This window comes from Sus scrofa, chromosome 6 (assembly GCF_054392235.1).
Source record: "Sus scrofa isolate SSC_HxYL_T2T_F1_AM1 chromosome 6, Sscrofa_HxYL_maternal_Yorkshire_Landrace_v2.0, whole genome shotgun sequence".
NCBI lineage: Eukaryota > Metazoa > Chordata > Mammalia > Artiodactyla > Suidae > Sus > Sus scrofa.
Window position 1 is genome coordinate 52,432,300 of NC_139388.1, and position 15,047 is coordinate 52,447,346.

Genomic DNA, 15,047 nt, shown 5'->3' on the forward strand with positions numbered 1-15,047 from the left:
CGATCCTTGGCCTTGCTCAGTGGGTTAAGGATCCAGCATTTCCATGAGCTGTGCTGTAGGTTGCAGATGTGGCTTGGAGCCCGTGTTGCTGTGGCTGTGACGTAGGCTGGTGGCTCCAGCTCCGATTAGATCCCTTGCCTGGGAACCTCCACATGCTGTTGGGGCGGCCCTAAAAAAAAAAATCTCTAGAGTTGATGGATATGGAGATTATAAGAGTAAAGCTTCTGAAGGATCAGGAAGAGCTGTGATACTTTTTATAATTCATAAAGCAGACATGTTACAGTCTGCTTTGCCGCAAATTCATGACAAATTAGAAATTAACAATGAAAAAGGCATTGTTCATTTAGGAAAAAAATAAAAGTACAATATAGTACAATAGTACAATAAAGTACAAATAGTACAATGCACACTGGTATGCCCTCTGTAGATTCACTGGTCAATAATACATTGTCATACCTGGTTTCTTCTATATAATTTTTGACATTTTTTTCTGTAGTATTTGAGTATAAATATAGACATCATGACATTTCACACACACATATATATTTCTCTGTATCATGCAACTCCTAAGAATAAAGGCTGCCTCCTACATAATCACTATGTAACTTTACACCTAAGGAGATTAACAGCAGTGCCATATCTGTAATATTACATATAGATAACCAGTGCCTTAACCCAAGATATCTAAAAGAATGTCCAGGAACAGTAGTATTTAATGGTACTTGAGAAATGTTCTGTGGTCACAGACACTTATGAAGTTCTGAATACTAAATCCTTTCTAAGGAAAAAAAAAAAGCTTTATTACGAAACTATCAAAGGACTTAAGAGGCCTACAATAAAGAAAATTTGCTTAACTTGGTTATCCTATTGTATCTCCAACTTTACTAAGAAAGTCCCATTCGCAATGCCTAATATCTTTGGGATGTGAATCCACATCCCATATATTAGTGATAATAGTAAATTCATGTGAGAGGAAGATCCTATGAATGTAAAGAATTTGTAAAAACTGTCCACTACTGGAGTTCCTGTCATGGCACAGTGCTTAACGAATCCGACTAGGAACCATGAGGTTGTGGGTTCGATCTCTGCCCTTGCTCAGTGGGTTAAGGATCCGGCGTTGCCATGAGCTGTGGTGTAGGTGGCAGAAGTGGCTCAGATCCCGAGTTGCTGTGGCTCTGCTGTAGGCCGGCGGCATCAGCTCTGATTAGACCCCTAGCCTGGGAACCTCTATATGCCTCGGGTACGGCCCTGAAAAAGACAAAAAAAACAAAAAACTGTCCGCTACCTTTTTTCACTATTTCAGATATACTTCAGTGATCACTTGTCTGTGATTACTGGATTGCGTGAGCTGGAATTTAATTGTATGCATGTGGGAGTAGAATCACTTATACATTATGTATTCTTTATGTATGTTGTATATTGCTAAACTGGCCATAGGTTACATGCACTTCCAATTCTACTACATGGTGCCAAATTGTTCTCTTAGGCTCCTATCAAATTGAGTATTCTTATAGCCTCACAGTAGATATGTTTTAATAAATATTTTCATAAATTTCAATTTCAGTTGAGCATTTTTTTCAAACATGTTTGTTGGCCAAGAACCTTTGACTTTGAGTTTCCTATTCTTGGCTTTGTCCGTTGTTTTTGTTCTGTCTTATAATTGTTTTCTAATTGATGTGAATGTCATTCTGAATAGTTCATTTACTATATGGATGTGATTATTTTCTCCTACATCAAATATAGCACACGCTATCTATCTACTGAACAGCCACTGTTTTTTGGTTTTGTTTTTTGTTTTTTTTTTGGCTGTCCCCCAGCATATGGAGCTCCCAGGCCAGGGATCATATCCAAGCTGCAGTTGCAACCAATGCTAACAACACAGGATCCTTTCACCACTGTACTGGACTGGGGATTGAACCTGCAGCTGGTGCTGCAAAGATGTTGCCGATCCTGTTGCACCACAGCAGGAACTCCTTTATTTACTTTTCTTATTGCCATAGTCTTTTCAGAACAAGGTTGAATATTATGGTGATAAGTCATCAATTTCTCCAGATTTCATGGAAATTTCCCAACATTTAGTCATTTACTATAATGTTCACTTTATTTGGAGATAAATTCTCTGCCTCTAAGTAATTTCCTTCAATATGTGTAGGAGACCAGAGGATATCTGCTTTGTTTGGTACTGACTGCCGAATTTTGTCCAAGGCTGTTTTGTTATCTGTTGAAATAATCTTATATTTTCACCTTGAATTGATTGATGTATTGATTTTGTTTTTATTAATTTCTTGAATTTTAAACAATTCCTGTATATATTGTGATTTTTAGCAAACTTATGAAGTCCATTTGGTGATATTTATAAGTTCCCATTTATAATCATATGTGAGGCAGTATTATAGTTTCCTTTTTCTTTTATTGATAAGATTTTAGAATTGTAATTAAAAACTAGAAACAGAGGAGTTCCCGTTGTGGTTCAGCAGGTTATGAACCCAACTAGTATCCATGAGGATGCAGGTTTGATCCCTGACCTCAGTCAGTGGGTTAAGGATCTAGCATTGCCATGAGCTGTGGTATATGTTGCAGATGTGGCACAGATCTCACGTGGCTGTGGCTGTGGCTGTGGCTGGCAGCTGCAGCTCCGATTCTACCCCTAGACTGGGAACTTCCATATGCTGCAGGTGCAGCCCTAAAAAGAAAAAACTAGAAATAGGAGTTCTCTTGTGGCATAGTGGGTTAGGGATCTGGTGTTGTCACTACAGCAGTTTGGGTTGCTGCTGTGACACAGGTTTAATCCCTGGCCCAGAAACTTCCACACGCCATGGGTGAAACCAAAAAAAAAAAAAAAAAAAAAAACAAAGATTTATGGAGAAACAATTTGTCTTTAAAATATGATGGATTTTTGGGAATCAGTGGTTAATGAACCCTACTAGTAACCATAAGGTTTTGGCTTCGATCCCTGGCCTTGCTCAGTCGGTTAAGGATCCGGCGTTGCTGTGAGCTGTGGTATAGGTCGCAAACGAGGCTCAGATCCTGCATTGCTGTGGCTGTGGCATAGGCCAGTGGCTACAGCTCCGATTAGACCCCTAGCCTGGGAACCTCCACATGCGGTGGGTTCAGCCCTAAAAAGACAAAGAAAAAAAAAAGATGGATTTTTATATTTTGACCTTGTATTTGATATACTTGCTATACATTCACTTAGTTCTAGGAAGACACTTTTTTTATAGATCACTTAGAGTTTTCTATAAAGACAATCAAGATGTGTGAAGATAGTTCCTTCTTCATTTTCAGTTTCTTGAATGTCCTTCATTTGCTTTATTGCAAAGGCTGGGACAGTGCTGAAGAAGCACTCAGAACAGACCTCGTTTCTGACCTTAGGGGGAAAGCATTCAGTATTTTATCATGCAGTTTATGTTAGCTGTTCATTTCCATAAATATCTTTCATCAGATTGGGAAAGTTTTGTTTCTTTTTTTTTCTTTTCTTTTTTTTTTTTTTTTAATCCTTTTGCCATTTCTTGGGCCGCTCCGCAGCATATGGAGGTTCCCAGGCTAGGGGTCGAATCTGAGCTGTAGCCGCCAGCCTACACCACAGCTCACAGCAACACGGGATCCTTAACCCACCGAGCAAGGCCAGGGATCAAACCCGCAACCTCATGGTTCCTAGTCGGATTCGTTAACCACTGCGCCACGAAGGGAACTCTGAAAGTTTTGTTTCATTCCTAACTTCTTGAGAGCTTTATCATGAACAGTGTTGAATTTTGTCAAATACATAAAAAACAACTATTGACAGGATCTTTCGGTTTCTCTCACTTTTAACATGTTGAATGGCTTTTAGACTGTCATACCAGCCTTGCATTCACACGTTATACCCTACCTAGTCATGATGTATTATCCTTGATATTTACTGCTGAATTCCATTTGCTAATTGTTTGATTTTTGTGGGTATTTTTATTACTGATATCAGTCTGTAATTTTTTTCCTCATGACACTGTTCTCAGATTTTAGCATCAGTTAAGTTGATGCCATAAAGTGAGATGGAAAGTGGTCCTTCCTTCTCTGTCTTCTGAAAGAGGTGTTGCTAAGAGTCATATTACCTCTTTCTTAACTCTTGGGTCAAATTGCCATTGAAACCATCTGTGCCTGGAATTTTCTTTGTGGGAAGGATTTACAGTTTCAAGGACAATATATGCCCCCCAATTAAAATTTTCTATCACAGCAAACTAGTGAAAATGAAATGTAAAAGAGAAAAGTTCTATTTTTAGAAAACTTAAAGCACATAAGAATAAGTTTAACAAAATTCATGCAGGACTGCTACCTGAAAAGGATACAATTTGCTGAGAAAGGCTAGAGAATACCTAAATAAATGGAAAGACAGGCCATAATCATGGAAAAAAAGACCCCAAAAAGTTTAGAAGTCAGCTCAAATTTATCTGTACATTCAATGGAAGGTAATTAAAATCCCAACAGGCTTTCTTTTTTTTTTTTTTTTTTTTTGTCTTTTTGTCTTTTTGTCTTTTCTAGGTCCGCACCCAAGGCATATGGCGGTTCACAGGCTAGGGGTCCAATTGGAGCTGTAGCTGCTGGCCTACACCACAGCTCATGGCAATGCCAGATTCTTAACCCACTGAATTAGGCCAGAGATCGAACCCTCAAGCTCATGGTTCCTAGTCAGAATCATTAACCACTGAGCCATGATGGGAACTCTCCAACAGGCATTTTTGTAGAAATTGCGGAGTTGACTGTAAAACATATAAGGAAATGCAAAGGAGTTTTAGAATGTGTAGACAATATTTTATTTTTTATTTATTTATTTTTTTGGGCCTTTTTGCCATTTCTTGGGCCGCTCCCGTGGCATATGGAGGTTCCCAGGCTAGGGGTCTAATTGGAGCTGTAGTCACCGGCCTACACCAGAGCCACAGCCAACGTGGGATCTGAGCCACGTCTGCAACCTATACCATAGTTCACAGCAACGCAGGATCCTTAACCCACTGAGCAAGGCCAGGGATCGAACCCGCAACCTCATGGTTCCTAGTCGGATTCATTAACCACTGCGCCATGACAGGAACTCCAGGTAGACAATATTTTAAAAGATAGCAATGCTGGGGGATTTACATGACCTCAAGTCAAAATTTACCATGGGAGTCCTCATCATGGCTCAGTGGTAACAAAGGCCCATCCATGAGGATGCAGGTTTGATCCCCGGCCTTGCTCAGTGGGTTAAGGATCCCTATAAACACTGCCATGAGCTACTAGGTCGCAGACATGGCTGTGGCATAGGGCAGCTGCAGCTCCGAATGGACCCCTAGCCTGGGAACTTCCATATGCCGTGGGTGTGGCCCTAAAAAGAAAAAAAGAAAAAAAAAAAGATTTACTGTGAAGCTAGAATAATCAAAACAATGTGGTATTGGTATAATGATCAAGAAATAGATAAGTGGAATAAAATAGGATATCAAGAAACAGATTATACCCATGTGTTTGATTTTTCCAAAAAAATTCCAAGGCAATTCAGTGGGGGAAAGAATACATTCTTTCAACAGATGGTGCTGGGACAACTGGATGAACTTGGGGGAAATGTTAATCTCAACCTATATCTAACACCATAAACAAAAGAAATTGAGGGGGAGCACAGATATAAACAACTATAAATTCTGGAGTAAGCAAAAAAAAAGACCAGAACTAGAAATATGAGAAGTATGGAAGGAAAAATCTCATTGGAAAATGCAAATGTACAGTAAACATAGCAGATCAATCACCCATAAAGCTAGCTACTAGGAAAGTTAAAAGATAAGTAGCAAAGTCATCTATATATCACAATAAATAGTTAAGAGATACATGAAATAAAAAGATATAAAATATGATGTTAAAAATTAAACATGGAGACTGTTAAAATGCAGAATTGTGTGAACGCATCAGAAGACACGGCTGACTTAAAGTATTCAGATGGATGAAAGGGAGATAGCTTCTCATGGTAACCACAAACCAAAAATCTATAAACACACACACACACAAAGGAATCCAAACACAACAACAAAGATAGTCATCAACTCACAAGTGGGGAGAGAACAAAAGGAGATAGGACCAAAAATGAACTACAAAAGCAATCCTAAAACTATGAACAAAATAGCAATAAGTACACACCTATCAATAACTATTTTGTTTTAAATATTTTTTATGTATTTTTATTAAAATATTGTCAATTTACACTGTGCCAATTTCTGCTGTACAGCAAAATGACCCAGTTACACACACACACACACACACACACACATATATATATATATATACACACACACTGTTTTTCTCATATTATCTTCCATCATGTTCTATCCCAAGAGATTAGTTACAGTCCTCTGTGCTGTACAGTAGGGCCTCATTATCCATTCTAAATGTAATACTCTGCAGCTACCAACCCCAAACTTTCTGTCCATCCCACTCCCTCCCCCCTCCCCCTTGGCAACCACAAGTCTATTCATGTCTGTGAGTCTATTTCTGTTTTGTAGATAGGTTCGTTTGTGCCATATTTTATTTTTTAATTAAAAAAAATTTTTTTTTGTCTTTTTAGGCCTGTACCCATGGCATATGGAGGTTCACGGGCTAAGGGTGGAATCAGAGCTGTAGCTGCTGGCCTCCACCACAGCCACAGCAACACGGGATCCAAGCCACGTCCTTACACCACAGCTCATGGCAATGTCAGATCCTTAACCCACTCAGCAAGGCCAGGGATCAAACCTGTGTCCTCATGGATACTGGTGAGATTCACTTCCACTGAGCCATGACAGGGGCTCCTTGTGCCACATTTTAGATTCCGCATATAAGTGATATCACATGGTATTTATCTTTCTCTTTTTGATTTAACTTCACTTAGTATGATAATCTCTAGTTGCATCCACCTTGCTGTAAATGTCATTATTTTGTTCTTTTTATGGCTCAATAGTATTCAATTGTACATATGTACCACATCTTAATCCATTCAACTGGAACTATATCCAATCTCTGGAATAGAACATGATGGAAAATAGTATGAAGAAAAGAATGTATGTATGACTGGGTCACTATGCTGTACAGCAGAGATTGACACAACACCCTAAATCAACGATACTTTAATAATAAATAAATAACAGAAACTTAAAAAGAATAAATAAAGTGCTGAAAGAGAAAAAGTAAAAGACCCAAATGATGAGTTGTCGAAATCAACCAGATCTCTAAAACAAAGGTGCCTTGGTGAGGGAAAGTGCAGCCTATTCTTTATTTAGATGCGTGGTTGTCGATTATCCCTGACAGCCTACTTATAAGTCACTGCCTGGGCAGAGGAAGCTGAAGTCAGGCACTTAATAAAGAAAGAGGAATTCCCGTCGTGGCTCAGTGGTTAACGAATCCAACTAGGAACCATGAGGTTGTGGGTTCAATCCCTGGCTTCGCTCAGTGGGTTAAGGATCCAGCATTGCAGTGAGCTGTGATGTAGGTCAAAGACAAGGCTTGGATTTGATGTTACTGTGGCTCTGACGTAGGCTGGTGGCTACAGCTCTGATTTGACCCTTTGCCTGGGAATCTCCATATGCTGAGAGAGTGGCCCGAGAAATGGCAAAAAGACAAAAAAAATTAAAAAAAAAAAGAAAAAGAAAAGCCAAATTCCAGGGCTTATAAATACAACCATTTAATTCCATCTCCTGCATAATTTTATAATTTCCTCTGTATTCACCATTCTTAATTTGGGGAGTCATATGCCTTCAGACCATCTGATAATTACCCCTCATAAAGTGTTTTATCACTTCATATAGACACATCATCAACATAATTTCATGAAGACTAGAAACTCCCTGAAACAGACCAAAAATCTCCTATAGGTCCTTGAATCACTGGATATAAAACAAAAACTAATAAAGAATTTTTGGAGAGGACTCTCTGTCCTTGATATTTACAAAGATATTTACAAATCAATGTCTTCAAAAGTAGCAAATCATTACCTTTGGCAATATGATGCAACAAACAATTTCTGTAAGATAAAATTAGCAGAGAAGCTATACATTGTGGCTTTAAAGTTTTTGGATAGTATGGAAAAAACTTAAATGGAAAAAACTTAATATGCATTAATTTTTTAAAAAGTCACTTGTCCTCAGAAGCCACTTTTAGAAATCTACCCTATAAAATTAAAGCATCTATATGCTGAGAAATAGCATGGGAAAATATTCCTTGAAGTGTTATTTATTGTGGGAAAAAATGAAACCAAACTGCAAGTCCAAGAATAGAGAAATAGTTGAAAACAAAATGCGAGAATCTACATTGTTATATTTTGCAATTCTTTTTTTTTTTTTTAGGGCCGCACCTGTGGCATATGGAAGTTCCCAGGCTAGGGGCCTAATCAGAGCTGCAGCTGACAGCCACGGCCACTGCAACACGGGATCCAAGCCACGTCTGCAACCTACACCAGAGCTCTCAGCAACACTAGATCCTTAACCCACTGAGTGAGACCAGGGATCAAACCTGCATCCTCATGGATACTAGTCATGTTCTTGACCTGTTGAGCCACAACGGGAAGTCCCTTTTGCCATTCTTTTAAATGAATTTTTTCTATATCTGCTGATATATTTGGTTAGTATTATTGAACATTAATCAGTGTGATGGCTGCAAAGAACAAAAAGCTACTTGAGGTCTTAGGATTTGCAAGTCAGGAGACAGAGATCAGGTAAAACCAAGAGTGTTCTGGGGAAAAGAAAGAGTAAGGGGCTTATCAAGGCAAAAGCCCACGAGGTTGCTAAAGTTGTTTGGCAAGAATTATGATTGGCTCTGGTGCAAAAAGGAAAGATTTAGCCTTAAGGGATAGGCTGCCACGAGTTCTTTTGGGTAGGAGACTAGGTATTTTGAGTTTCTGGAACACTGTGCACATGTCCTGGATGCCGGCATGAGGACGATAAGGTGGTGACTGCTCAGACTCCATCTAGGTTGAGATACGCTGAAGTCCCACTTCCTCTGTGGCCTCCCAATTCCATTTGAGAGAGATCTCCCAGCCATACCAAAGCCGTTTAGATTTTCCTTTCACAGTAGGGGACAAATACTGTCACTAGGGGACAATACTGTCACACGACTGGTGGAATGGACTGCCTCCAACAGGTCTTAGCTATCGGTCATCCTTTGCGCACTGAATCTTTACAATTTCATCTCCTCCCTTCCCCAGAGTACCGCCTGGAGATTGGAGAGTCTCTTATGATTGCACCTCCTCTTCTCGAGGCAAACCATGCTCTTGTTTAAGTTGTGCCCGTGTGTTGGACTGGACTTAGGGTTTCCAGTAACCTTTCACGATAGGGACACACACAGCCTTCCCAGATGTCAGCTCTATACACCACCCTCCGGTGAGGCCCTGCCTCCATTCTGTAAAATATCTTAGGATTCAGACTGTACAGATCTCTGGGACTACTGGGAGAATTTCTAGGCTTTCTCTGTGGTGTACAATACGGGAAGAATCAGCGTAGATGTCTCTTTCCCCGTTGCTAGTGTCCTCAGTGGCTAGAATGGTGTCTAGTTCACACAGACACCCCACATTATAAGTAAACAAATGAATGCCACCACACTTTCCATGTCTTTTAAATATCACAGTAGTTTCTCATGTGTACTTTTTTTCACTTTTGAGAAAGCTTTAATCATGCTAGTGCCTTAACAGGCAAGGCCTTGAGAAAATGGCACAATTGTGAATGGCTGAGCCTTTGGATGAGTGGATATTATTCAACTATAAAAAAGGGGAAAAATCCTGCCACTTGTGATAATTTGGATGGATACTGAGGGAATTTTGCTGTATGAGATAAATCAGACAGAGACGCGAACACTGTATGATTTCACTTACATATAGAATCTAAAAAATCAAACTCAGAGGGAGAAGAACGGCGGTTGTCAGGGGCTGGGAGGTAAGGGAGATGGGGAGCTCTTGGTAAGAGGTACAAACTTGCATTTATAAGATAAATAGGTTCTGGGGATCTAATGGACAGCTTGACCACTCTAGTTAATAATACTGTATTGTCTTATGTACTTGAAAGTTACTAATAAAGTGATCTTCACTGCTCTTGTCATAAAAATGGATGGTAATTATGTGAAGTGACTGAGATATTACCAACCTCATTATGGTAGTCATTTTGAAATATATACATTTATCAAATCATCCCATTGTATGGAGCAGGATAGGGAGCCCAGAAATAAACCCATGAGCTGATGGTCAGTTAATCTATGACAAAATAGGCAAGAATACACAACGGAGAAAAGACAGTATCTGAAATAATGATGCTGCAAAAATTGGACAACTGCATGTAAAAGAACAAAATTAAAACTTTCTCTAACACCACGCACAAAAATAAACTCAAAATGGATTCAAGACCTAAATATAAGACTGATACTATAGGAGTTCCCGTCGTGGCGCAGTGGTTAATGAATCCGACTAGGAACCATGAGGTTGCAGGTTCGATCCCTGCCCTTGCTCAGTGGGTTAATGATGCGGCATTGCCGTGAGCTGTGGTGTAGGTTGCAGACGCAGCTTGGATCCAGCATTGCTGTGGCTGTGGCGTAGGCTGGCAGCTACAGCTCCGATTGGACCCCTAGCCTGGGAACCTCCATATGCCGCAAGAGTGGCCCAAGAAAATGGCAAAAGACAAAAAAAAAAAAAAAAAAAAAAAACCTGATACTATAAACTTCCTAGAGAAACAATAGGCAGAACACTCATTGACATAAATCACAGCGATATTTGTTTTAGATTCATCTCATAAAGTAAAGGAAATAAAAGCAAAAATAAACAAATAGGACCAAATTAAAGGTTTTTGCCTAGCAACGGAAACCATCAACAAAACAAAAAGACAACCTACTGAATGGGAGAAAATATTTGCAAATGATATGACCAAAAAGGGGTTAATATCCAACATATAGAAAATAGCTCATTCAACTCAACATCAAAAAAATCAAACAACCTGATTATTGAAATGGGCACAAGAACTGAACATTTTTCCAAAGAGGAAATGCAGATGGCCAACAGACACGTGAAAAGATGTTCAATACTGCTGGAGTTCCCATCGTGGCTCAGTGGTTAATGAATCCGACTAGGAACCATGAGGTTGCGGGTTCGATCCCTGGCCTCACTCCGTGGGTTAAGGGTCTGGTGTTGCCGTGAGCTGTGGTGTAGGTTGCAGAGGTGGCTCAGATCCCACGTTACTGTGGCTGTGGTGTAGGCTGGCAGCTACAGCTCCGATTCGACCCCTAGCCTGGGAACCTCCATATGCCGCGAGAGCAGCCCCAGAAAAGGCAAAAAGACAAAGAAAAAAAAAAAAAGGAAAAAAAAAGAAAGGATGTTCAATGCTGTTAATCATCAAGGAAATGCAAATCAAACCCACAATGAGGTATCACCTCACACTTGCCAGGATGAGTGTCATCACTAAGAACACAAGTAACAAATGCTGGTGAGGATACGGGGAACCCTTGTACACCTCCGTTGGTGGGAATGTAAAGGGGTGCAGTTACTGTGGAAAACAGCATGACGTTTTCTCAAAAAAAACTAAAAACAGAACTACCACATGACCCAGAAATTCTACTCCTGGGTATACATCCAAAAGACACAAAAACATGAATTCAAAAATACACAGGCACACTGTGTTCACAGCAGCATTATTTACAAAGCCAAGAAATGGCAGCAACCTAAGTGTCCATCAACAGATGAATGGATAATGAAACACACACACACACACATGCACACACACAATGGAATCTACTCGGCATTTTAAAAAATGAAAATTTGCCATTTGCAGCAACATGGATGGAATTGGAGGGCATGATGCTTAATGAAGTAAATCACAGAGAAAGACAAATTCTATATGATAGAACTTATATGTGGAATCTAAAAAATACAACAAACTTGTGAATGTAACAAAAAAATGAAGCAGACACACAGATATAGAGAACAAACTAGTAGATGGTTACCAGTGGGGAGAGGGGGAGAGGGACAACACAGGAGTGGGAGAGTGGGAGGTACACACTAGTGGGTGTAAGACAGGCTACAAGGATGCATTATACAACACGAGGAATATAGCTGATATTTTGTAATAACTGTACGTGGAGTATAACTTTTAAAAATTGGACAAAATTAAAGTTTTGTTCAATCATCACATGACACACTTTAAACTTACAGTGTTATATGTCAATTATATCTCAATAAAGCTGTGGAAAAGAGCAAGCTGTAAAAGCAGAAGGCACAAGAGGCGAGGTGACAAAGTATCGGTGTTCTCTGAGGAGCTGCTGGTCAGATTTTATCCAGTTCTGTGGGAATTTCAGTCAGATGAGTGAAAAACAACTTTGATCGCGTCTAGATTCTGAAGTTAACTTTATGATGCAGTTCAGCTGGGGAATATGCCCATCTCCAAATGGTGACTTTGCAGATGGTGAAACGTTTACCAGGGGGGCAATTTTGCATCTGGGAGAACAATTTGTTGCTCCTCTGGGACCATCAGTTAACGAGGTCATGAAGACAGCAGGTGACAAAGTGATCCACTGGGAGAAGTTTTGCCATCTCCTCCCTGCCAGTCAGACCCAGTCTCTTGAGATGTTCCACATCCTTGGACAAGCCAACCACTTTTAGTTAGGATGAGGATTATGTCGCTCAGGCTTGGGAATGAGATGGAGATGGGAAGCCCTTTTCAATATTCCTATTACCCATCCTCAGCTTTGTTACAGAGACGTCTATTTTTTTCAGCTTTAATTTTCCATTAATTTTTTGTTTGATGTAAGTATATTTTATCCTCTTGCTTATATTATTGTCCATAATTCTCCCTCCTTTCATATATGTCACTTTTATTTTCTTCATTTTATTCATTTTTTATTCCTTAGGGTCTTTTACATCTCCAGTACTATTTCATTGTCTCAATCTTGTTTCATTTAAAAACTGTATCACACTTTCTTCATTCTATGTTGACTCTTCAGTTTATCCTCAACTACTTGAAAATTCCATATAGTCCATGAGTTGGCTGCTATCACCACCTACCTAAGTTTTCTTTCATGTCTCTTCTTTATTCTCTACACCTTAGTTGACATTTATTTACGTTTGATATTATTTGCCTCTATTTCAAATATTTGACCTCTTTTCTAATCATCTTATCCTTGTTTTTATTTCCCTGCATCATTTTTTAATATAATACCCCCTTTCCAAATTACCATACATCATTTTCATTTAAAAATGTTCCTGTTCTGGCTCAGTGGTAGCGAACCCAACTAGGACTCATGAGGACGCAGTTTGATCCCTGGCCTCACTCAATGGGTTAAGGATCCAGAGTTGCTGTGAGCTATGGTGTAGGTCACAGACGCAGCTCGGATCTGGTATTGCTGTGGCTGTGGTGTAGGCTGGCAGCTGCAGCTCTGATTCGACCCCTAGCCTGGGAACTTCCATATGCCACAGGTGCAGCCCTAAAAAAAGAAAAATCGGAGTTCCCGTGGTGGCTCAGTAGTTAACGAATCCGACTGGGAACCATGAGGTTGCGGGTTTGATCCCTGACCTTGCTCAGTGGGTTAAGGTTCCGGCGTTGCCGTGAGCTGTGGTGTAGGCTGGCAGCTACAGCTCCGATTAGACCCCTAGCCTGGGAACCTCCATATGCTGCAGGAGCAGCCCCAGAAAAGGCAGAAAGAAAGCAGGTTAAGAGAATTGGGAGTGCTGGGAGGTGAACTCTTAAGCACAGGCCAAGCAACTAGTCAGGCAGAGAAACAGCCCCACCCACCAGTAGACCTGCTGCCTTAAGACCCTCTAAGCATACAGCCACATCCGGACATAGCCTCGCCTAGTAGAGGTCCCAGGACCCAGCCCCAGTCACTCATGTGCCAGCACTAGATCTGGTACACCCAGGGCCATGCCACCAGAGACTCAGGGACCCAGCACCACTCAGCAGGGGCCTGGTAATGACCCCAGGACCAACCTCACCCACCAGTGTGCAGGCTCCAGGACGCTCTGAGCACCAGCCTTGCCCACCAGCAGGTAAAAAACCAACTTCTATGGGAAAACATCAAGCATATTACATTCACATTACAGGGTTACAGAAAAAGGAGAGAGAGAGAAAGGGGCAGAGAACATATATTTGCTGTCTATAGACTTCATGGTCCCCACAAACCAAAAATCCCTAATACATAAACACACAGAAAAAAAGAATGAAATTTAAACACAACATTAAAGATAGTCATCAAATCACGAGAGGAAAAGAGAACAAAAGAACAAAAAAGGACTACAAAAACAATTAACAAAATGGCAGTAAGTATATACCCATCAATAATTACTTTAAATGTAAATGGATAAATGTGCCAGTCAAAAGACACAGGTGCAATAATGCTTCAACACAGGCAAATCAATAAATGTGAAACACCCTATTAATAAAATGTAAAATACAAATCTTATAATCATCTCAACAGATGCAGAAAAACATTCAACAAATTTTCACACAGCTTCTTGATGAAAACTCTCAACCAAATGCATGTAGAAAAAACATACCTCAACATAATAAAGGTTATATTTAAGCTCACAGCTAACATCATACTCGACAATGAGAGGCTGAAAGTTTTCCCTCTAAGATCAGGAACAAGACGAGGATGCTCACTCTCACCACTCCTATTCAACACAGTACCTGAAAAGTCCTAGCCAGAACAAGGAGGCAGGAAAACGAAATATAAGGCATCCAAATAAAAGAAGAAGATAGCATGATCTGACTGAGAAAGGACCTTAAAGACTCCACCAAAAAAAAACTGTTAGATCTAATCAAGAAACAGTAATGTCGCAGGATACAAAATCAGCATACAAAAATTAGGCATTAAAAACAAATTAAGTGGGAGAAAAAAAAATCCCGTTTATAACAGCACCAAAAATAAAATAAAATAGGAATAAATTTAACCAAGTAGGTGAAAGAGGTGTACCCTGAAAACTATAAGACACTAATGAAAGAAAATGAAGACACAAACAAGTGGAAACAAGTGGCACTATATCAAGCTAAACAGCTTCTGTGCAGCAAAAAAAATTATCAAAAAAAAAAATGAAAAGGCAACCTACAGAATAGGAG

General features: G+C 39.9%; 1 protein-coding gene across 2 annotated transcripts in view; it reads right to left on the bottom strand.

The window, feature by feature from the left end:
* CCNP (cyclin P) overlaps positions 1–15,047 on the bottom strand; it is a 147,411-nt gene that overhangs the window by 23,095 nt on the left and 109,269 nt on the right. The window lies entirely within an intron of this gene.